This window comes from Oncorhynchus nerka, linkage group LG12 (genome assembly GCF_034236695.1).
Source record: "Oncorhynchus nerka isolate Pitt River linkage group LG12, Oner_Uvic_2.0, whole genome shotgun sequence".
In the NCBI taxonomy this organism is placed as follows: Eukaryota; Metazoa; Chordata; class Actinopteri; order Salmoniformes; family Salmonidae; genus Oncorhynchus; species Oncorhynchus nerka.
Window position 1 is genome coordinate 70,851,472 of NC_088407.1, and position 24,736 is coordinate 70,876,207.

Here is a 24,736-nt window from a genome sequence, read left to right on the forward strand (position 1 = left end):
TATCTAATTTCTTTAGGTTTCTCTTTAGACGAGACATGACAGAGGGAATATACTGTACATACATATACTGTACATACATCTGATGCACTCAGAGAGCATTCTGGGGAGAGTGAGATTGAGAGAGATTTTAAAGCCTACGTTTTCATGCTGAGCTTTACATTAATTCCCTTTACCCATGATGCACTACTTTTTAATTCCCCCCACTCCTCCTCTAACACACACAGGCACATACAGTACATTACACACTCCATCAACATGTGGTGTGCCTCACTCCCTCCGAAACACTGAGACAGTGAGCCTCGGAGCCACACCTGTTCTGGTTGTTGTACCGAGGTGAGTCAGCAGGGGAAAACAGGGTGTGTGCAGTGCCCCAGGTTGTTTCACGTGGCTTCGCTCATTCACACCCACACATGTTCCTACTGTAACAGTCCAGGTGATTATCCAGTACCAGCTGCAAAACACACGGCCACTGAGCTGACCTGAGAGAGTCCATTGCAATTTGAGCAATTCTAAGAAATTGAATTGAAATGGTATTGTTCCCAAACCTGTCAAATTTGTTTGTCATTTGACTGGTATTGCTGATGCCTATGACAGATCTCTAATTAACAATGACTATAACAAACACTATTACTAGGCTATTATAGTGTAGTATTGCATGGATTACTGAAAGGAAGTTTGAGAGAAAACCTAAAACAATGTTTGAACAAATACAACTCACGATGTGCAGAATCAGATGAAGTGATAATCTTGAGAACCCAAAGTGTACTTCAACTTTAGACAACATACCAGGCTGATTGTTGCCCTTAAAGCAAAACCCGATACGCTCAACATGTTCAAGAAGTAATTGTTGGATTCTACGTAGCTAGAGCTTTTTACACATATTGGATCCAGATGTCCAGAAGGGCCATGAGTTGCGTTGCAACCCCTCACATGAATCTGAGAACATCTGGCAATTAAAAGACCTGAACAATCGCAGGATGTTCGTGGTCTTTATTGGTCTACTGACAGGCAGTACAGTTTGATATTGTCTCCAGAGCTCAGCTGAGACAAATGTCTGATTGCTGAACACACAACAGTAAAGATGACTCACTCTCTCTCTCTGTGTTATTGCTCACCATTGGGGATTCTGATAAAAGCAGACACTTAGGGAAACATACTGTTCACAGTAGTTCCCCTATCTGATTATTTTAAATGTTTTTAGCTGAATGTTTGGATTGCATTGTGCACTGGCAGTATGGGGCTGGTTTCCTGGACCAAGATGAAGCCTATTCCTGTTCTAACAAGCACTTTCAAGGGAGTTGATTTGCCATTAAACTAGAACCAGGAAACTGGCTTTTGATGGCAGCTCGAAGACAAATTCAATGCTCCATGAACAGCAGAATAGGGCTACAGAGAGACAGGGAAATGAGCAGCAACATGGGAGGCCTACAGACAATGAAGGGGAGAAAGGAAAGATAGCCCAGTGGTCAGTCAGAGATGATGTAGTTTAGTCCAGTCATTAGAGACAGACTTTAGAACAGATGTTGAACAACCTGCTGCTGCTTGTCCATCCGCTGGGCCAAACCTACAGATACAGATACCGTCAGATATAGGTTACAGAGAGCTGGTAGTCCCATCCACCAAACTACCAGGTGTGAAAAAGGGAAGGTACTCAGGGGATATGCTAATTTGGTATAGAGCAGACCTAACCCACTCCATTAAATTAATCAAAACAGGAACATTTTACATTTGGCTAGAAATTCAAAAGGAAATGATCTTAACAGAAAATAATGTCCTCCTGTGTGCTACCTATATCCCCCCACTAGAATCCCCATACTTTAATGAAGACAGCTTCTCCATCCTGGAGGGGGAAATCAATCATTTCCAGGCCCAGGGACATGTACTAGTCTGTGGCGACCTAAATACCAGAACCGGACAAGAACCCGACACCCTCAGCACACAGGGGGACAAACACCTGCCTGGAGGTGACAGCATTCCCTCCCACATATGCCCCCCTAGGCACAATTATGACAACATAACCAACAAAAACGGGTCACAACTCCTGCAGCTCTGTCGCACGCTGGGTATGTACATAGTCAATGGTAGGCTTTGAGGGGACTCCTATGGTAGGTACACCTATAGCTCATCTCTTGGCAGTAGTACTGTAGACTACTTTATCACTGACCTCAACCTGGAGTCTCTCAGAGCTTTCTCAGTCAGCCCACTGACACCCATATCAGATCACAGCAAAACCACAGTCTACTTGAACAGAGCAATACTCAATCATGAGGCATCAAAGTCAACGGAACTGAGTAACATTAAGAAATGCTATAGATGGAAGGAATGCAGTTTGGAAACCTACCAAAAAACAATTAGGCAACAACAAATTCAATCCCTTTTAGACAATTTCCTGGGTAAAACGTTCCACTGTAATAGTGAAGGTGTAAACTTGGCAGTAGAAAATCTTAACAGTATCCCTATCAAATCTAAAAAATCTCAAATAGAAAACCAAAGAAAATGAACAACAATGACAAATGGTTTGATGAAGAATGCAAAAATCTAAGAAAGAAATTGAGAAACATGTCCAACCAAAAACATAGAGACCCGGAAAACCTGAGTCTACGCCTTCACTATGGTGAATCACTAAAACAATACAGAAATACACTACGGAAAAAGAAGGAACAGCACGTCAGAAATCAGCTCAATGTAATTGAAGAATCCATAGACTCTAACCACTTCTGGGAAAATTGGAAAACACTAAACAAACAACAACACGAAGAATTACCTATCCAAATTGAGATGTATGGGTAAACCACTTCTCCAATCTTTTTGTCTCTATAACAAAGAATAAAGAGCAAAAACATATACATGATCAAATACAAATCTTGGAATCAACTATTAAAGACAACCAGAACCCACTGGATTCTCCAATTACATTGAATGATCAACAGGACAAAATAAAAACCCTCCAACCTAAAAAGGCATGTGGTTTTGATGGTATTCTCAATGAAATGATCAAATATACAGACAACAAATTCCAATTGGCTATACTAAAACTCTTTAACCTTTATGGGATAGGGGGCAGCATTTTCACTTTTGGATGAATAGCGTGCCCAGAGTGAACTGCCTCCTACTCTGTCCCAGATGCTAATATATGCATATTATTATTAGTATTGGATAGAAAACACTGAAGTAGAGGTCGACTGATTATGATTTTTCAACTCCGATACCAATACCGATTATTGGAGGACTAAAAAAGCCGATACCGATTAAATCGGTAGATTTTTATTTTATTTAGTTTTAATTATGACAATTACAACAATACTGAATGAACGCTTATTTTAACTTAATATAATACATCAATAAAATCAATTTAGCCTCAAGTAAATAATGAAACATGTTCAATTTGGTTTAAATAATGGAAAACCAAAGTGTTGGAGAAGAAAGTAAAAGTGCAATATATGCCATGTAAGAAAGCTAACGTTTCAGTTCCTTGCTCAGAACACGAGAACATATGAAAGCTGGTGGTTCCTTTTAACATGAGTCTTCAATATTCCCAGGTAAGAAGTTTTAGGTTGTAGTTATTATAGGAATTATAGAACTATTTCTCTCTATACCATTTGTATTTCATTAACCAGGAACACAACGACAACAGCCACCCTCGAAGCAGCGTTACCCATCGCTCCACAAAAGCCGTGGCCCTTGCAGAGCAAGGGGAACAACCACTCCAAGTCTCAGAGCGAGTGACGTTTGAAAAGCTATTAGTGCGCACCCTGCTAACTAGCTAGCCATTTCACATCGGTTACACCAGCCTAATCTCGGGAGTTGATAGGCTTGAAGTCATAAACAGCTGCTGGCAAACACACGAAAATGCTGTTTGAATGAATGCTTACGAGCCTGCTGGTGCCCTACCACCGCTCAGTCAGACTGCTCTATCAAATCATAGTCTTAGTTATAACATAATAACTCACAGAAATATGAGCCTTAGGTCATTAATATAGTCGAATCCGGAAACTATCATCTCGAAAACAAGACATTTATTCTTTCAGTGAAATGCGGAACCGTTCTGTATTTTATCTAACGGGTGGCATCCATAAGTCTAAATATTCTTGTTACATTGCACAACCTTCAATGTTATGTCATAATTACATTATTCTGGCAAATTAGGCGGCCCAAACAGTTGCATATACACTGACTCTGCGTGCAATGAACGCAAGAGAAGTGACAATTTCACCTGGTTAATATTGCCTGCTAACCTGGATTTCTTTTAGCTAAATATGCAGGTTTAAAAATATATACTTCTGTGTATTGATTTTAAGAAAGGCATTGATGTTTATGGTTAGGTACACATTGGAGCAACGATACGCATCGATTATATGCAACGCAGGACACGCTAGATAAACTAGTAATATCATCAACCATGTATAGTTAACTAGTGATTATGATTGATTGATTGATTGTTTTAATGCTAGCTAGCAACTTACCTTGGCTTACTGCATTCGCGTAACAGGCAGGTTCCTCGTGGAGTGCAATGAGAGGCAGGTGGTTAGAGCGTTGGACTAGTTAAATGTAAGGTTGCAAGATTGAATCCCCGAGCTGACAAGGTAAAAATCTGTCGTTCTGCCCCCGAACGAGGCAGTTAACCCACCGTTCCCAGGCTGTCATTGAAAATAAGAATGTGTTCTTAACTGACTTGCCTATTTAAATAAAGATTAAATCAAGGTGTAAAAAAACATTTTTTTTTTAAAACAATGTCCAAATCGGTGTCCGAAAATACCGATTTCTGATTGTTATGAAAATTTGAAATCGGCCCTAATTAATCGGCCATTCCGATTAATCGTTCGACCTCTATTATCTGCCTCACTTGCTTTGGCAATGTTAACACGTTTCCCATGCCAATAAAACCCCTTGAATTGAAATTGAAATTGAATTGATATAGACAGGCACACTGCATGGTATCCAGTAAGAATGTCTGTTCATCAAGTGTGTGGGGACCAAGTCTGCAACAAAACATTATTCTAAACTCATGGATAGATCTCCACTTAGTCCAGGGCTGTCAGACTCAGGACAATAATACAATAACAATGTTTTGCCACAATAACATTCATGTTTGACCGTCCTGTAGATAAACAAAGCTATAGAACAATCAGTCTCTACAATTTAACTGTCGCGTAGAAGAGGTTATAATCTGAACCCATTCAGTATGATTCATGTACAATACGCATAACAATCTGATGAATAATGACAGGGAATGAACATGCATCAAGCTGCCTTCTCAGTGTCATCAACAAGTTGCACAACCATCTGAAAAATGTTACTCCAGCATAGCGGAGTTGTTCAGTGTGTTCTACAGATAGCAAGACATGAGTTCCACCCGTGCTCTCCTCTCCGCTTTGCACGGGATGTCCAAGTTGAGATATCAAAGAGCTGAAGTTAAGACAGCCAGACAGCAGACACTGTGATTACAACCATGGAGATGCACCTTTATTATGATGATGTGGAATGTAGAAACAAGTCCTAATTCACCTCCAGTCAGTGTGTTTATTTATTCATGTTTTAAATTCCCCATTATACTACTATGAACATGTACTGGTGTCTGCATCCCAAGTAGCACCCTACTCCCTACATAGTGCACTGCCTATGGGCCCTGGTCTAAAGTAGTGCCCTATATAGGGAAAAGGGTGCCGTTTGGGACACAGAATACGTGAAGCAGGGTTCTAACAGGAAAGACTGGGTTCACTAGGCTGGGCAAACCCATAGAGAGAGCAGACTTGCTATCCCCTGAGGTTTCCCCATCACATGCCTGTCTCTGTCTGCTAATGACAGGCGAACCACAGCCAGAGCCAAGCTCCCACTCCCAGCCTCATGATGTACTGAACTCTATCCACCATAGACATTTCACTGCCAGAAGCCCATGCCAAGGGTTGAGATTGGGTGCACGAATAAAACACAAGAGCACTATACTTTTTGTGGGCCTTTCTTTTATTAGTATCTTTGAATGTTGAATACTTCCACTTGAATTTTGTCCCACCCCCCTTACTACCTCTGACTTTACTGATAGCTATTGCAACTGCTTGGCATCCGACTGCAAAGGCGCTACAGAGTGTAGTGTGGATGGCCCAGTACATCACTGGGCCCGAGCTCCCTGCCATACAGGACCTCTATACCAGGCTGTGTCAGAGGAAGGCCCTAAAAATTACCAGCCACCCAAGTCATAGACTGTTCTCTCTGCTACCACACGGCAAGTGGTACCGAAGTCTGGAACTAACAGGACAACGAACAGCTTCTACCCCCAAGCCGTAAGACTGATAAATAGTTAGTTAAACAGTTAGTCTGGCCAGATATTTGGGTATCTCCATTGACCCTTTTTGCACTCACTGTTTTTTGACTCACCAAATACGCTGCTGCTACTGTTTATTATCTATCCTGTTGCCCAGTCACTTTATTCTTCGTTATCCATGTATATACACATTTCTACCTCAATTACCTTGTACTCCTGCACATCGACTCAGTACTGGTACCCCGTGTACAGTATATAGCCAAATTATCGTTACTCATTGTATATCTATTATTATGTGTTTTAATTTTCTATTATTTCTCTATTTTTCTTTCTCTCTACATTGTTGGAAATGGCCTGTAATTATGCAATTCACTATTAGTCTACACCTGTTTTTTACAAAGCATGTGACAAATAACATTTGATTTGATTTTGATTGAGGAAAAATGTACTAGGACTGTGATATGTGGTTCTCACATAGCTATCTTAAGATGAATGCACTAACGGTAAGTCACTCTGGAAAAGAGCATCTGCTAAATTACTAAAATAAAAAAATATATACAGTACCAGTCAAAAGTTTGGACACACCTACTCATTCCAGGCTCTAAACATTAATATTTTGATTTGTTAAACACTTGACTGACCTTCATGTCTTAAAGTAATAATGGACTGTCATTTCTCTTTGCTTATTTGAGCTGTCCACGGCCTAATATGGACTTGGTATTTTACAAAATAGGTATATCTTCTGTATACCACTCCTACCTTGTCACAACACAACTGATTGGCTAAAATGCATTAAGAAGGAAATTCCACAAATGTATTTAACAAGGCACAGCTGTTAACTGAAATGCATTCCAGTTAACTACCTCATGAAGTTGGTTGAGAGAATGCTAAGAGTGTGCAAAGCTGTCATCAAGGCAAAGGGTAGCAACTGAAGAATCTCAAATATATAATATATTTCGATAGGTTTAACACTTTTTTGGTTACTACATGATTCCATATGTGTTATTTCATAGATTTGATGTCTTCACTATTACTCCACAATGTAGAAAATAGTAAATATAAAGAAAAACCCTTGAATAAGTAGGTGTGTTCAACTTTTGACTAGTACTGTGTGTGTGTGTGTGTGTGTGTGTGTGTGTGTGTGTGTGTGTGTGTGTGTGTGTGTGTGTGTGTGTGTGTGTGTGTGTGTGTGTGTGTGTGTGTGTGTGATATATAATTGTTTAACTTGGGTCAAATGTTTAGGGTAGCCTTCCACACGCTTCCCAAAATAAGTTGGGTGAATTTTGGCCCATTCCTCCTGGCAGAGCTGGTGTAACTGAGTCAGGTTTGTAGGCCTCCTTACTCGGACACGCTTTTTCAGTTCTGCCCACACATTTTCTATAGGAGTGAGGTCAGGGCTTTGTGAAGGCCACTCCAATACCTTGACTTTGTTGTCTTTAAGCCATTTTGCCACAACTTTGGAAGCATGCTTGGGGGTCATTGTCCACAGACTCATTTGCGACCAAGCTTTAACTTCCTGACTGATGTCTTGAGATGTTGCTTCAATAGATCCACATAATTTTCCTACCTCATGATGCCATCTATTTTTTTGAAGTGCACCAGTCCCTCCTGCAGCAAAGCACCCCCACAAAAGTATGCTGCCACCCCCATGCTTCACGTTGGAATGGTGTTCTTCGGCTTGCAAGCCTCCCCCTTTTTCCTCCAAACATAACGATGGTCATTATGGCCAATAAGTTCTATTTTTGTTTCATCAGACCAGAGGACATTTCTTAAAACAGTGCAATCTTTGTCCCCATAGTAGTCTGGCCTTTTTTATGGCAGTTTTGGAGCAGTGGCTTCTTCCTTGCTGAGCGGCCTTTCAGGTTATGTCGATGTAGAACTAGTTTTACTGTGGATACTGATACTTTTGTACCTGTTTCCTCCAGCATCTTCACAAGGTCCTTTGCTGTTGTTCTGGGATGAATTTGCACTTTTCGCACCAAAGTACATTAATCTCTAGGAGACAGAGCACGTCTCCTTCCTGAGCGGTATGATGGCTGCATGGTCCCATAGGGTTTATACTTGCATACTATTGCTTGTACAGATGAACGTGGTACTTTCAGGCATTTGGAAATTGCTCCCAAGGATGAACAAGACTTGTGGAGGTCTACAATCTTTTTTCTGAGGTCTTGTCTGATTTCATTTGATTTTCCCATGATGTCAAGCAAAGAGGCACTAAGTTTGAAGGTAGGCCTTGAAATATATCCACAGGTACACCTCCAATTGACTCAAATGATGTCAATTATCCTATCAGAAGCTTCTAAAGCCATGACATCATTTTCTGGGATTTTCCAAGCTGTTTAAAGGCACAGTCAACTTAGTGTATGTAAACTTCTGACCCACTGGAATTGTGATACAGTGAATTTTAAGTGAAATAATCTGTCTGTAAACAATTGTTGGAAAAATGACTTGTGTCATGCACAAAGTAGATGTCCTAACCGACTTGGCAAAACTATAGTTTGTTAACAAGAAATTTGTGGAGTGGTTTACAAAACGAGTTTTAATGACTCCAACCTAAGTGTATGTTAACTTCCGACTTCAACTGTACACTACCATTCATAAGTTTGGGGTCACTTAGAAATGTCCTTGTTTTCCTTGAAAACATACATGAAATGAGCTAAATGAATAGGAAATATAGTCAAGAAGTTGACAAGGTTATAAATAATGATTCTTAATTGAAATAATATAATTGTGTCCTTCAAACTTTGCTATCATCAAAGAATCCTCCATTTGCAGCAATTACAGCCTTGCAGACCTTTGGCATTCTAGTTGTCAATATGTTGAGGTAATCTGAAGAGATTTCACCCCATGCTTCCTGAAGCACATCCCACAAGTTGGATTGGCTTGATGGGCACTTTTACGTACCATACGGTCAAGCTGCTCCCACAACAGCTCAATAAGGTTGAGATCCAGTGACTGTGCTGGCCACTCCATTATAGACAGAATGCCAGCTGACTCCTTCTTCCCTAAATAGTTATTGCATAGTTTGGAGCTGTGCTTTGGGCCATTGTCGTGTTGTAGGAGGATATTGGCTCCAATTAAGTAATAGCCATCCTTTTTCAAGATCCATTTAACCCTGTAAAAATCTCCCACTTTACCACAACCAAAGACACCCCAGACCATCACATTGCCTCCACCATACTTAACAGATTGCGTCAAGCACTCTTCCAGCATCTTTTCATTTTTTCTGCATCTCACAAATGTTCTTCTTTGTGATCCGAACACCTCAAACTTAGATTAGTCTGTCCATAACACGTTTTACCAATCTTCCTCTGTCTAGTGTCTGTGTTCTTTTGCCCATCTTAATCTTTTATTTTTATTGGCCAGTCTGAGATATGACTTTTTCTTTGCAACTCTGCCTAGAAGGCCAGCATCCCGGAGTTGCATCTCCCCTGTTGACATTGTGACTGGTGTTTTGCAGGTACTATTTAATGAAGCTGCCAGTTGTGGACTTGTGAGGCGTCTGTTTCTCAAACTAGACACTCTAATGTACTTGTCCTCTTGCTCAGTTGTGCACCGGGGCCTCCCACACCTCTTTCAATTCTGATTGGAGCCAGTTTGCGCTGTTCTGTGAAGGGAGTATTACACGGCATTGTACGAGATCTTCAGTTTCTTGGCAATTTCTCGCGTGGAATAGCCTTCATTTCTCAGAACAAGAATAGACTGACGCGTTTCAGAAGAAAGTTCTTTGTTTCTGGCCATTTGGAGCCTGTAATCGAACCCACAAATGCTGATGCTCCAGACACTCAACTAGTCAGGACAGTTTTATTGCTTCTTTAATCGGTTTAAACAACAGTTTTCAACTGTGCTAACATAATTGCAAAAGGGTTTTCTAATGATCAATTAGCCTTTTAAAATGATAAACTTGGATTAGCTAACACAACATGCCATTGGAACACAGGAGTGATGTACGCCTATGTAGATATTCATTTTTTTTCCAGCTACAAGAGTCCTTTACAACATTACAACAATGTCTACACTGTATTTCTGATCAATTTGATGTTATTTTAATGGACAAAAAATAGCTTTTCTTTCAAAAACAAGGACCCCAGACTTTTGAATGGTAGTGTATATATATATATATTTATTGACTTATTTATGTGGCCAGCACCGGTAGAGAAATGTAAGATGTCATCACCTAAACAATCTTCATCTATGTTCTGATTGATGGTGATTCATACATGTGAATGATTTACATTTGCACTGCAGGTAATCTAATCAATCGATCCTACCCGAAAAAACTAATGCATTTATCAGTCATTTTAAATAATGTGGGTGAATATATCTGAAGCTCAGACCCCTGTGATGTCGACACCATCAACATGAATGGAATGATAACCCGGGTACTGAGGAAGCCTGTTGCATTGTGCATTGAGCACAGCACAGACCTCCCCTTAGAAGCCAGACCTTTTAAGTGATCAAACGATATTGCGAAACCCAGGACAACCCATTTAGAGTATTACATAAGAGAGAGAAGTCAGTGCAGGCTAACCTGTCCAGTTCAACGAGGTCAGTCAATCAGACCATGGGATGCGTTTTACGTAATGAACCCCGCAAGTCCCTTGATTGATTTAATCTCTGTCAATATGTCATCAAAAGGAGGCTAAGTGTGTCTATTTAGAACTCATCGTTCGGCGCAACAGTAGATACTAGATTTATAAAACACACACATTTTACCATGTGACCTATTCACTCACTGCATGGATGGAAAACTAGCTCATCTTATTGTCAGATCACATTATAATGGAGATGATCTGGACACCATCATTGGAACCACTTGGTGAGGAAAGGAAGCAAGGACAGAAATAGACAGGCATGTGTGTCAGAGGTAATAGGGGGGCAATTTCCTATTCGCTGGATCTGAAAACCACCCAGGGCTGCATCCCAAATGGAACCATTTTCCCTATATAGTGTACTACTTTCGATCAGGGCCCATAGGGAATTGCGTACCATTTGGGACGCAGACCAGGTCATATAGCCTAGCTAGCGACATGTGTGTTACATTTTGGTTAGAGTCGGGAACATTTGGAATTGATTTTGGTCGGTCGGAGCTGTTTTGGTGCTCTCCTGACAGAATGCCATTGGGATCAGATCACTCAGACTGCAGAGTGGAGCAGAGTGGAGCACTCAGGGTCTAGAGAGTTGCTAAGATCAATATTAGCAGGGTGCTGACAGGCCAATCGGCTCTTAGTTCCCCTGGGCTCTGATAGAAGGGTCAAATGTCAAGCCAATAGGGGGATGCCTCCAGCCCTCTTCCATCCCACTCATGAAATAACCAGAGGCATACAGTCCCTGGTCCCTGCAGGAATGCAGTTACACACACACACACACACCACGGCTGGTTTAGATGCCTCTGATGAAAACCAACCACACATATACACACTCTTCACCATCCCAGACTTGATCCCTCCCTCTCATTCAGCCATATCTGAGCTAACTCCCAATTTTCTAAACTCATCCTTTTCCCCAGGACCCTGGATACCTACTGCTCTCCTCCCTTGTTGCCAGTGCTGTTTCTGATTCAGAGCCCTGCCTGCATTACATGTGCTAATCCAGCGGGATGAGTCGCTGGGATTGAACAAGGACCAGTGTGAGTAATGAGTTTTTATAGGCTAAGCTTCGGCTGCATGGGTCCCCCAGCTGCCAATCAAAGATGGGTGGGAGTCTCTGGGCAGTGTGTGTGTGTGTGTGTGTGTGTGTGTGTGTGTGTGTGTGTGTGTGTGTGTGTGTGTGTGTGTGTGTGTGTGTGTGTGTGTGTGTGTGTGTGTGTGTGTTGGGGGCAAACAGTAGTGACCGAGCTGCTTCATACAGGGGCTAAGCATCTAACAACATCCATTCAGCCATCCATCCCCTTGGAAACGGATGCAATATTGAGCAGATAAGGAGGTGACAGTATATTCAAATCAGGACACAGCCAAAAGCCAACTGCCCCATGCCCTCACTCTTCATAGAAAAATAGCGATAGGGAAACTACTAACTCAGAACAGTCAGGGGTATTATTAACACAAGGCCAAAGTTCTTAGACCCATTGACCTTTCTCACAGCCTAGCTCTAGTACTGTTAGAAAAACTCCACCTCCAACTCAAACACACAGTGGTGAATGCCAGACCAGAGTTCCAGTCACAAACAGAACCATGCTAACACCCACAGTAACACCCAGAGATCCTAAAAACAGTAACACTCAAACGGTGCAGCGGTGGACTTATGATAAACAATCTGACGTGCTGTCTGTCTGCCTGTCTGTCTGTCTGTCTGTCTGTCTGTCTGTCTGTCTGTCTGTCTGTCTGTCTGTCTGTCTGTCTGTCTGTCTGTCTGTCTGTCTGTCTGTCTGTGTGTGTGTGTGTGTGTTGGCTCACCCTAGGAAGAAATGCATACAAGTCTCATTATAGTTTTTTTTGTTCAGGGTTCCCTGCATTCCCAGCTCACACCACACAGAGACAGACGGAGTGTTGTTTTCCCTTGAATTATGACAGACACATTCTGAGCACATAGCTGCCTAAATACAGAGGGAGTAAAAGGGAGTAGAATTCCACTGTGCCAGAAGCACACTACTTATGCTTCCCTTACAGTTCGTTGTCCATAGAGAAACAGAAGCAGCCACAGATATCCACTAAGATCCATTACTGTGCGAGTGTTGTTGTTCCCCTGTTGAATACCATACAGCCAGAAGTCTTGTAATGCTTTCATTGAAACATTTTTAAACAATCTTACCTTTTTACACAACAGCAATAGATCCTCTTATATGGGTAAACATCCTCGTTATAAAGTCCAGTCCAGGCAGCGAAACAAGCTCCACAGAACAGAGTGAGTCCTGCTCTGCTCTCTGTTCTGCTCTCTGCTTTCTACAGGCAGGCAGCCAGCGCTACTAGAGACCAGATGACCGAGAATGTGAGAAGAGCTGAAGACAGAGCTTCCTATGTCTCCAGCAGTGAGATCACCACAATCACAGTCCAGGAAAGGAGAGAAACACATCCAGCTCCAGCCTCATCCAGCAGAACAGCTCGGAACAGAAAGACCTCCTCAGCATGGACATAGCATTGTGACATCCACGGGTTGAGTCAGTGAAGCGTGGTCACTGAACTGTAGCTGTAGTCGAGCCAACTCCTCTGTCTGCACATAAATACACAGCCTCACAGTCAGTTGCAAACTATCTATCACACAGAACTGCTTCTCTATTCTACAGTAACATTTGGACCTATCAATCTATCCAAGTCTAACTCACTGTAATCCAGTAAAGTCTCCCCACTTAAACGATCTCTGGAAGTGACTACACTGAGACAGCACACAGGCCGTCAGTCCACACTGCTCTGAGCCTATGGACAGAGACACACAAACCCACTGATGTTGGCTTCTGCTGCTGCTGCAGTCAGCCAGCCCTCATCCCTATGCCATGCCACACCCCCCAGTGTTTCTATTGGAGGGAGTCAGAGCTGGGCTCCTCCCACTGCTCTCAGCTTTCTTTCTGTTCCACTTAGAGAAGTGTGTGTGTGTGTGTGTGTGTGTGTGTGTGTGTGTGTGTGTGTGTGTGTGTGTGTGTGTGTGTGTGTGTGTGTGTGTGTGTGTGTGTGTTTCCTTCCATATTGAAAGATCAATACTCTTAGTGACATGGACCATCTGTATCCAGATTGGGTTACACTAGCAGGAGCTCTATTGTAGAAGATCGACTCATCACACACCCTAACATATTATCTATCACTGACAATCAATCACTTCACAGACTAGGCCAACGTAACTTACATTGCGCTACAATGGATGGATCTGTCATCCTGCCTTCCATCCACCAGACAGACAGAGTTCATGTCCTATCATTTTCTCAGAATACTAAGCTATTAAGGGAGTAATGAGGGCTTTCCTCACCAAGAACATATCACACTACTGTTTGACACACACGACAGACAGACAGACCAGAGACACACACACACACACACACACACACACACACACGATAGACACACACACGCACGATAGATAGACACATACACACACACACACACACACACACACACACACACACACACACACACACACACACACACACACACACACACACACACATACTGTATCTGCCTCTGAGGCAATCCTTTCAATCTGCTTCAAGACTCAATTTCCCACCAACCACCACCAGTACGTACAGCAGGTAACCTAGCAGTTAAGAGTGTTGGGCCAGTAACCGGAAAGGTCGCTGGCTTGAATCCCCGAGCCAGCAAGGTGGAAAAATCTAAGTCGATTAAGGCAGCCCCCTGCACCTCTCTGATTCAGAGGGGTTAGGTTAAACACGGAAGACACATTTCAGTTGAATGCATTCCAGTACGTACAGCAGGTAACCTAGCAGTTAAGAGTGTTGGGCCAGTAACCGGAAAGGTCGCTGGCTTGAATCCCCGAGCCAGCAAGGTGGAAAAATCTAAGTCGATTAAGGCAGCCCCCTGCACCTCTCTGATTCAGAGGGGTTAGGTTAAACACGGAAGACTACGATTGTGATTCAAGTGGATAATCACCTTTGGGATCATTTTCCCCACCCATTTGACTCATATCAATAAAAAAGGAACACAGTAGTCTACTATACCAATACTCTACTATACCAATACTCTACTATACCAATACTCTACTATACCAATACTCTACTATACACACTGCAATACTACACCCAATGTAAGGTGGGGGTATGATTTCAAGCATTTTAGATTTGCAAAACACACTGAAACTTCCCTGAGGAATACATCTGCAACAGTTGCCCAACGTTGGAGCTGATAAAAACATAGCAGTAACGCAATGTTGAGCTTAAAAGGTTACAGCAAGTAACTCTGTTGATCCCAAATGGCACCTTATGGACCCTATGGGCCCTGGTCAAAAGTGGTGCACTAAATAGGGAATAGGGTGCTATTTGGGCTGCGTCCTCTGTCCACTGCAGTCCGTAAACAGCATGCTAGTGTTCCTGTGGATGACTGACCTTTGCCCAAATAATACCCAGCAGCATTCGCTCTCATGTTGGTGTTCTCAGATAGTTGCTAAGTAGAGGAATAAAAGGGGGTTTCCCCTGCTGCCAGAATCCTCTTTATGAGCCAATGGATAAAGGCTTGCTCTGATTTTTTGATTTTATTAACTCGGGCACATGCCTCAGCCCTCTCTCAGTGCAAAGCCCTCTGGTGTACAAAGTCTCATTCACTAGGCTGTTGGAAAATACAGCATCATTCACGACACACAGTGTATCGATGACAATTAACAAGCAGAGAGCAACTTATCTATAATCTCACCATGCTGTGAAATGAATGGCACACAGAGATACTGGGACACAATGCTCCGACAACTGGTGGTCTAGAGTCGACTAGTATGTGGACACAAGTCATTGAAAAGTATCCCATGGTATCAAAAAGGAGCCAATCTAATGGAGCCCGTTACAAGCTATTCAATGGACTCAGCAATCCTCCTCCCCTCTAGAAAGAGGACTTTGTCCATGTCACAGAATCACACAGAGCAGGACCTGGCTGCCCTCAGAGAGAGAACCAGTGTTTGCCAGCAGTCAGCACCCTGGGCTGGCCTGGCTGTCTACGGATGCCTGCCCAGTCTGCAGAGGCTCAGTGGCTAGCTGATACCAACTGGTGAGTGGTCAGACAGACTGACATTCCCCTGTGGGGCCAGACAGCTGAGGACAGCTCTCCCTCAGTCTCATTCACACAGCCTGAAGCCTGCCAGGCTCCTAGTAAATAACATGGCCACCATCACTGTTGTAATGAAACAAACTGGTCATGATGCATTCCCTCTCTGGGACGGACTAACTGACTCACTGTCAGCGTCTGTCTGTGAAGACTGTAGAGGAATGCCACAGATGGACGAACACACACGCACGCACACACACACACAGTCATCATATCACGCGGCTGCAAAAACACTCCTCTGATTACAGACATACTGCCTTTTAATGGGATATATGGGATATTAGAGCCATTTTTTATGAAAGTGGTTGAAAAGCCTGGGAAATAAAACATCCTGTGCATGTTTCATGCATGCTATGTTCACAGCCGTTTAGAATCTCCTAAACTGTGTTTCAGTAAACAGTTCCGTGAAGGGAGTCTTGTTTTTCCCTCTGGGCATGCCTCAACAGGATAAACTGAGTGACACACAGACCTCAGTAACCTGACCTGGAATATCAGCAAGCTCTGGAGACAAATCTCACAATGGCTCATAATCTGACACAATCAATAACACAATGTCTCAATCGCACATACACATTTCCAGCTGAATCCAACATTATGACAGACGTCTGCTGTGATGAATAGGGCTTTTGGTTAGTTACAGGACATAGTTAGAACTTCACCAGGATGTAAACACTAATCATCAAATGTTTCATGAAACATCCAAACATGATGACCATCCCACTGTGAGAATTACAGTGGGCTGAAACACATGGCACTGCTTTGCTCGGGTCCCAGTCGTGCTGTGGAACAAGCTGTGTCCTGTCGCTGTCATGAGCAGGGCACTTTAGTCCAGTTAGCTGCGGCCTCATTAGCACAGTGAAGTGAGCTGTCAGACACTTAACTTAGATAGCCATAACACTGTTCACTGTGAGAAACATATTTACCCTGCCTGCATCCCAATTTTCTGGGAAGTGTACACTTGTGCACGCCTCTGAACAGATCTACAGTAAATAGCATTTGATACGCATAAGCATACGCTATAGAGAGTTTCCATCATATTTCTTCACATCAGTCATTTCCTTTTAATGGGATGTGGGCAAGTGCACAAGAAGGATAAAGAATTGGGACACAGACCCTGTTTGTATGCAGGATACTAACAACATTTAAAAGAATGTATATATCATCCAATCACACAATCCCTCGGCTGACTGGAGATAGTCAGCAAGAGGCAGTCTGGTTTCATCCCTCTGTACCTCCCCATGTTACCCGACTGTATTCCAGGGCGTGTTCTCAGCATGAGCAAAACAGCTGGCAGGCGTATTCACAGTCATTTTCAACCTCTCCTTGTCCCAGTCTGTAATCCCCACATGGTTTAAGATGACCACCATCATTCCTGTTCTCAAGAACTCTTAAGTTTTCATGCCACAATGACTACCACCCTGTAGCACTCACATCTGTAATCATGAAGTGCATTGAGAGGCTGATTATGGCACACATCAACTCATCCGAGACACCCTTTACCCACTCCAATTTGTATACCGCCCCAACAGATCCATAGATTACACAATCTCAATTGCTCTCCACACGGTCCTCACCCACCTAGATAAGAGGAATACCTATATGAGAATGCTGTTCATTGACTACAGCTCAGCGTTCAATACCAGTGTGCCCTCCAAGCTCGTCACCAAGCTTAGGACTCTAGGTCTGAACACCTACCTCTGCAACTGGACCCTGGACTTCCTGACGGGCTGATCCCAGGTGGTGAGGGTAGGCAACCACCTCCGCCACACTAACCCTCAACACAGGGGCCTCACAGGGATATGTGCTTAGTCCCCTCCTGTACTCCCTATTCACCCACGACAGTGTAGCCACGCATGACTCCAACACCATTATCAAGTTTGCTGACAACACAGCTGTGCTAGGCCTGATCACAGGAGATGATGAGTCAGCTGACAGGGAGCTGGCAGTGTGGTGCCGGAGCAACAACCTCTCCCTCAACGTCAGCAAGAACAAGGAGCTGATCGTGGACTACAGGAAACGGGGGGCTAGTACGCCACATTGACGGGGCCATAGTGTAGCAGGTTGAGAGCTTCAAGTTCCTCGGTGTGCAAATAACTAAAGACTCTTCCAAAAGTTCTACAGCTGTACCGTTGAGAGGATTTTGACTGGCTGCATCACTGCCTGGTATGTCAACTGCAGCGCCCTCGATCGCATGACACTACAGAGGGTGGTGCAGACAACCCAGTACATCACAGAGGCCAAGCTCCCTGCCATCCAGGACATCTATATCAGGCGGTGTGGTAAGAAGGCCCGGGGAAAAAAAGACTCCAACCACCCAAGCCATAGACTATTTCTCCTGCTTCTGCACGGCAAGCGGTACCAGTGCATCAAGTCTGAAGCCAACAGGCTCTTGAATAGCTTCAATCGCCAAGCCATAAGGCTGATAAATAGCTAACAATAGCTACACAGACCATCTGAGTTAACCTTGTATCCTCATTGACCTTTTTATTTTTTATTTTTGTCTCTATGCACACTTACCGAGCCCTACACACTCCCAGAGCCCTACACACTCCCAGAGCCCTACACACTCACACACTCACGCCATCATCAGCCCACTCACACATAACATGCACATACATTTATACTGCCTCTGCACACATGGACACCCACTCACATACAAGCTGCTGCTACTCTGCTTATCTTATATCTTGAAGCTAAGTCACCTTACTCCTGTACATATATACCTTCATTAATCCAGTATCCCTGCACATTGTAAATATGGTATTTGAACTAACCCTGTTTATAGTATGCTAACTTACTTATTGTGTTCTTCATATTTTTGTTGGGTTTTGAGTTTGAAAGAAAGGCATTTCAAAGTACTTGTGCCATAAAACTTAAAACTTGTTGTTATTGTTCAGAAGATCCCTTATCTGCTTACTGTAAGTTACTCAAGGTATAGACTCAGGGTGAAATCAGTGTCATTGAGTCATTGAGGATACAAAGTGCAAACAGATGATGTATGGTAGCACCAACAACAAATTCAGAATCCTGGTTCACTTCGGACAGATCAGACAGAGCTTCCTTCCTACTTGAGGTAGTTAAAAATACAGTTCTAAGAGGTCAGAGTTTGTTTGGAACATTTTGATATGCATGACCAACATAAGACAGTTCTTCGGATTGAGTCAGAGACCAGACAGTAGCCATCAATTCACCTCCCATCTGTTGAAAGGATCAGAGCTACCTGACATCCTCCTCACCGATCCAGGATATGAACATTTATAACCACATCAAGTTTTATGTTGGAAAGATACGCGGACCTGGATGTCTCAGACCTCAGCAGAATATGATATTCTTTGAGGAGGACATGTGCTGTATAGTAGGTCAGCCCACCCATCTGCTCTACCTCTGACCAAAGGAGTTACACAGAAAGTACCAATATGACAGAAAACATTTCCTATAAATGATCTTATGAAGAGAACAGTGAGGACGAGACACAGGTATAGGAAGCACAGCATGTCCATATTGAATGATAGAGGCCTATCGTCAATTTGGGAGAACTTACACAAGATCAGGAGTCCTATCAAACATAAATCACCTGCAGCCCATATAGGCCTAAGTTCAGATGGTTAACAAAAGACTCAAACTTGGATCAAAAGTGATGTGCCATGGGAAATCAATTCTTATTATGAACATTACAAAAACAATCCCATTGGTTTGCTTTATTTGGAAACCCCATCAATATTTAGAGTACAATAACTCACACACTGTGAGCAACTGCCCCACTCGCAATGACATTGACAGGCAAGCAAATACTGTAGTTGTTGTCAGTGAAAACAGCAACCATGGAGCGAGGAGCAGCAGGACTGATAGACAGATAGCTACAGATAACTATAAAACATCAACGCAAATGTGGGGTATTCTGTGCATGTCTGTAGCAACACTGTAGCAATCATTCATACCGATCAAGCATCATTGCAACATGGCAAGTCACATTGCTTCAACTTTTGTAACACTCCCAGACATTTGGAACAACAGTGTCTGTGAGACGTCCTACTTGGAATGTTGGTGACAAACAACTAATGTTTTTCAATGTGATTCACAGTGGAATGCCACCTGGGCTCTATGTTAGCATGTCACAATCAGACATTCATCTATTTAGGCCTGGCCTTGTGGGAAACCATTTTGGCTCACAGTTTGATAGTTTCACTCTTGCCCCAAGGGCAATTCCATGGTGACAGATTAACGAGACTCAGATTTTTTACTTTAAATGTATACCAAACAAAAACCATTGATTTAAAAGTTTAACAAACCACACAACTCTACGCATATGAATGATTACTTTTCACGATTTCCACAGAAAATGTTACAAAAGCACATTTACAGGAAGAATTGTGCAGATACAAAGTCTGGTAACAGAACAAAACGGAGGGAGATTTCACTGTAATTCTGTTACCAAACTTTGCATCTGCACAGTTTTCCAGTAAAAGTTTTTTTTTTTTTTAACTGTGTAAATTGTTCAAATGAGTCATTGTGCATAGAGTTGTTTGTTAAACTTTGAATGGTTTTTGTTTGGCATACAGTCTCAGCGTAATTCCGTTACAACTTCATAGTTCGGGATCAGAGTAGGAACTGGCTTAGTTTGTATGTGAGGATGACATTGTTTCTGAGTATGGTGATGTAGTGTGTCCCTCTAAGCGGAATGCCTGTTCACACTTTCTCTGCCCTATTAACAAATAAGAGAGTTTAATGATTCAAAGCATAGCACTGTAACACACTTGCCAACAATGGAAGGTTATTCAAAACATTTCCAAGCTGCCTGCTCCTCACGCCTACTCAAAGACGCAGAGCATAAGACAGTGAAGAAAGAGAGCGATGAAGCACCTTTTATGCAATAGGGACACTTCCCAGCTACACTGTTGGGTGTAAAGTCCTATAAAACAGTCGGTAGTGCCTCTATCTCTGTATGTTTATTTATGCAGTGTGGGTGTTGACAACCTCGTCTGGGGGGTTAGGGGAGCAGAGAGGGGAGAGAGCAGGGTTCACTGAGGCAGTCCTCTGGTCTAGAGGGTTTAAGTTGGGGGGAGCTGACTGATAGGCTGTGCCTCTGCCTGAAAATGAATAGCACCAGATCACACCATTGTCCAGCCCCACTGAAGCACAAAGACAGAGAATGGGAAGTTCAAACAGCTACACTGGGCCATTGTTGAGCCTCACCGGGCCGACAGGGCTGGGCTCAATGGGTGGGGCAACGCAGGCAGAGCAGGGCTATAGCGGCCTCTGGGATAGTCCCATCCATTTCATACTAGTCCTACAAAGAAACTAAATGGTGGCTGATGCAACCACCGCACACGCTGTTGCTCCTCCTATCTGCCTGATTTTACTGTGGGTGGTGGAAGGGGTGTGTTGCTACCAACCTTGTGGTATTACGCAATGTCTGTCTCCACCACATGCAAATATGCAAGTCTTGAACAGACACACAATCAGAGAGTGAAACACACACACACTAAAGTCCAGCAGAGAGCATACAGTACTCTGGTAAATCATTCTCCACAGCAGTTCACAGGCAAAGGCAGAAGCTGAGCGACCACTGAAGGAAAAACAACTGGCTTGGTTTCACTGAGTGAGATAGCTCATCTATCCTCATCAATATCTTGACATAGCAACAAAACTATTCTAAAAACAGTACATCATAACTTCATTATGAGGAAAAATAGAACCAACAAGAACTGTGCCAAATGGTATTGGTAGCTCCTCTACACATTTAACGGAAGAGCTACAATGTTTCTCTTTTGCAAGGCTTTCCCAATTGCCATAGAGTTAGATCAAGACTGGAACGTTTTATGAACAACTAGCCTAGTTAGAGTAGAATGCTCTACCTCCTTTCTCTACAACCGTCTACCCCTTCTGTACGTCCCCTCTACGGCTACATCTTCAGATGTCACAGTGGTAGAGCAGATGTCAGTCATTCATTATCATTTATTACTGATATTATATTCATATGTTTTCCATGGGATTAATTACTCCATTACTCAGTCCCGCTTTATTTGAAGTGCATCTTATGAAGGCTTCATAAAGCCCTACATAGGTGCATCTATAAGTGTATATCATGTCCTATAAAGATTCATAATGTGGCATGACAGTGTGACATAAGCAACCGTTTATTTGTTCACATTTATTCATCTTTTATAGAGAATAAAATACAGTTACAGATTATAATTTGTGATCCATGTATGCAGTGCTTATGAAGCATATATGAATGCTTTATGAAGCCTTTATAAGATGTACTTCAAATAACGTGGGACAAAACTCTTTACCAATACGTCATGGTGTCATTGTGCATGACTAAGTCTGGGACTGGAGCTGCTGTGAGCAGAGCTTTAGATGAATTTGAGGGCGGTGTGAACATCACAGAGGAATACTAACATCCCTCTCAGGGCTCCTCCTCGCTCGGTATCGGTTCCTCGAGTGGAAATAAGTCCCGGTATCAAGTCTTGGCACAGCTCTGACATTCCCTTACGTTGAGATAGCTCCTACAGTACATACTGTACGGTACTGTATCAGCATGACCTCACTGGTTTTAATTGAAGACTTCTCCTCCCACACATACACACACAAGGGGGGGGGTCCCAGACAGGGGAATGCAGAGAGGTCAGTAGTACTGTAGGAACCTGTGATTCAGGGCTGGTGAACCATGGGGAATGTCTGCCTGGGGGCACAGTGCAGGCAGCCAGACAACAACCCATCTGAACTGAATGGTCTGCTGCTGGGAAGTAAGATCTACCCAGTGCCCGGCGTGTTAGATATTAGAGGTGTTACTAATTAAAAAGGATGAAACTCCAGTGCTGTACACAGACACACACATATACACACACACACAGGGGGGGGGGGGGTCTGGTCTGGAAGATTAACAGCACTGTAATAATATAAGTGATTGTGAGACTGACTCAGGCATGTGATTTGCGTCAGCCCTTCAAAAAGCCCATCATATTTCAGAATGAGAACAGGTTAACACTTTGCTACTGGCGATGTTCTCATTAGCATGACTTGGGCTTGATCAGAGGCCTCCAGGCAGCATGCTATTATGCATGTCTAACATCACGGAAGTCATTGCAGTGCAGGGAGATAACCAAGACATTACCCATCTTCTGCATCATTACACACAGCAATTAGGGATAGATGCGTGCTGAGTGCAGACGGTTCAGCAAACATTGATGTTATCATTCTTTTAAATGCCTCACCTGATGCCAGGAGGAGAGGGGCAAAACTGGTACATGTACAAGAGTTGTAATTAGAGGTCGACCGATTAATCGGAATGGCCGATTAATTAGGGCCGATTTCAAGTTTTCACAGCAATCGGAAATCGGTATTTTTGGGTGCCGATTTGCCGATTTTTTAATTTTTTATTATTATTATTATTTTTATATACCTTTATTTAACTAGGCCAGTCAGTTAAGAACACATTCTTATTTTCAATGAAGGTGGGTTAACTGCCTTGTTCAGGGGCAGAACGACAGATTTTCACCTTGTCAGCTCGGGGATCCAAACTTGCAACCTTACAGTTAACTAGTCCAACGTAATAACGACCTGCCTCTCTCTCGTTGCACTCCACAAGGAGGCTGCCTGTTACGCGAATGCAGTAAGCCAAGGTAAGTTGCTAGCTAGCATTAAACTTATCTTATAAAAACAATCAATCAAAATCACTAGTTAACTACACATGATTGATGATATTACTAGATATTATCTAGCGTGTCCTGCGTTGCATATAATCTGACTGAGCATACAAGCATACAAGTATCTAAGTATCTGACTGAGCGGTGGTAGGCAGAAGCAGCCGCGTAAACATTCATTCAAACAGCACTTTCGTGCGTTTTGCCAGCAGCTCTTTGTTGTGCGTCAAGCATTGCGCTGTTTATGACTTCAAGCCTATCAACTCCCGAGATGTGGCTGGTGTAACCGAAGTGAAATGGCTAGCTAGTTAGCGCGCGCTAATAGCGTTTCAAACGTCACTCGCTCCGAGACATAGAGTAGTTGTTCCCCTTGCTCTGCATGGGTAATGCTGCTTCGATGGTGGCTGTTGTCATTGTGTTGCTGGTTCGAGCCCAGGGAGGAGCGAGGAGAGGGACGGAAGCTATACTGTTACACTGGCAATACTAAAGTGCCTATAAGAACATTCAATAGTCAAAGGTTAATGAAATACAAATGGTATAGAGGGAAATAGTCCTATAATTCCTATAATAACTACAACCTAAAACTTCTTACCTGGGAATATTGAAGACTCATGTTAAAAGGAACCACCAGCTTTCATATGTTCTCATGTCCTGAGCAAGGAACTGAAACGTTAGCTTTCTTACATAGCACATATTGCACTTTTACTTTCTTCTCCAACACTCTGTTTTGTTTTTGCATTATTTAAAGCAAATTGAACATGTTTCATTTTTTACTTGAGGCTAAATTGATTTTAATGATGTATTATATTAAGTTAAAATAAGTGTTAATTCAGTATTGTTGTAATTGTCATTATTACAAATAAATTTCAAAAATCTGCCGATTTAATCGGTATCGGCTTTTTTGGTCCTCCAATAATCGGTATCGGCGTTGAAAAATCATAATCAGTCGACATCTAGTTGTAATGTCCTCTATGCCCTTTTCTAATTGATTAAAAACAACTCATTGGGACTTAACTGGTTTAATGACTTGGATAAGTCTGATTCCTGGAGAATCTAATAGTATTAAATGACTAATCTGAGAATGGATCCCCATTCTTACATCTTTAGCCAGCCAAGTCTAGCTATAGGTCTCAAATCTC

At 42.7% G+C, this 24,736-nt stretch overlaps 1 protein-coding gene across 3 annotated transcripts in view; it reads right to left on the bottom strand.

Moving 5' to 3' along the window:
* The window catches only part of daam1a (dishevelled associated activator of morphogenesis 1a), an 89,821-nt gene that overhangs the window by 63,938 nt on the left and 1,147 nt on the right, over positions 1-24,736 (bottom strand). For 2 of the 3 annotated variants that reach the window (XM_029675775.2, XM_029675773.2), the window contains exon 1: positions 13,010-13,660. The exons of the other annotated variant lie outside the window; for it this stretch is intronic. The gene's annotated coding sequence lies outside the window, so the exon portion shown is untranslated. Of the gene's footprint in view, positions 1-13,009; positions 13,661-24,736 lie in introns of those variants that run through there. 3 annotated transcript variants of the gene reach the window in all.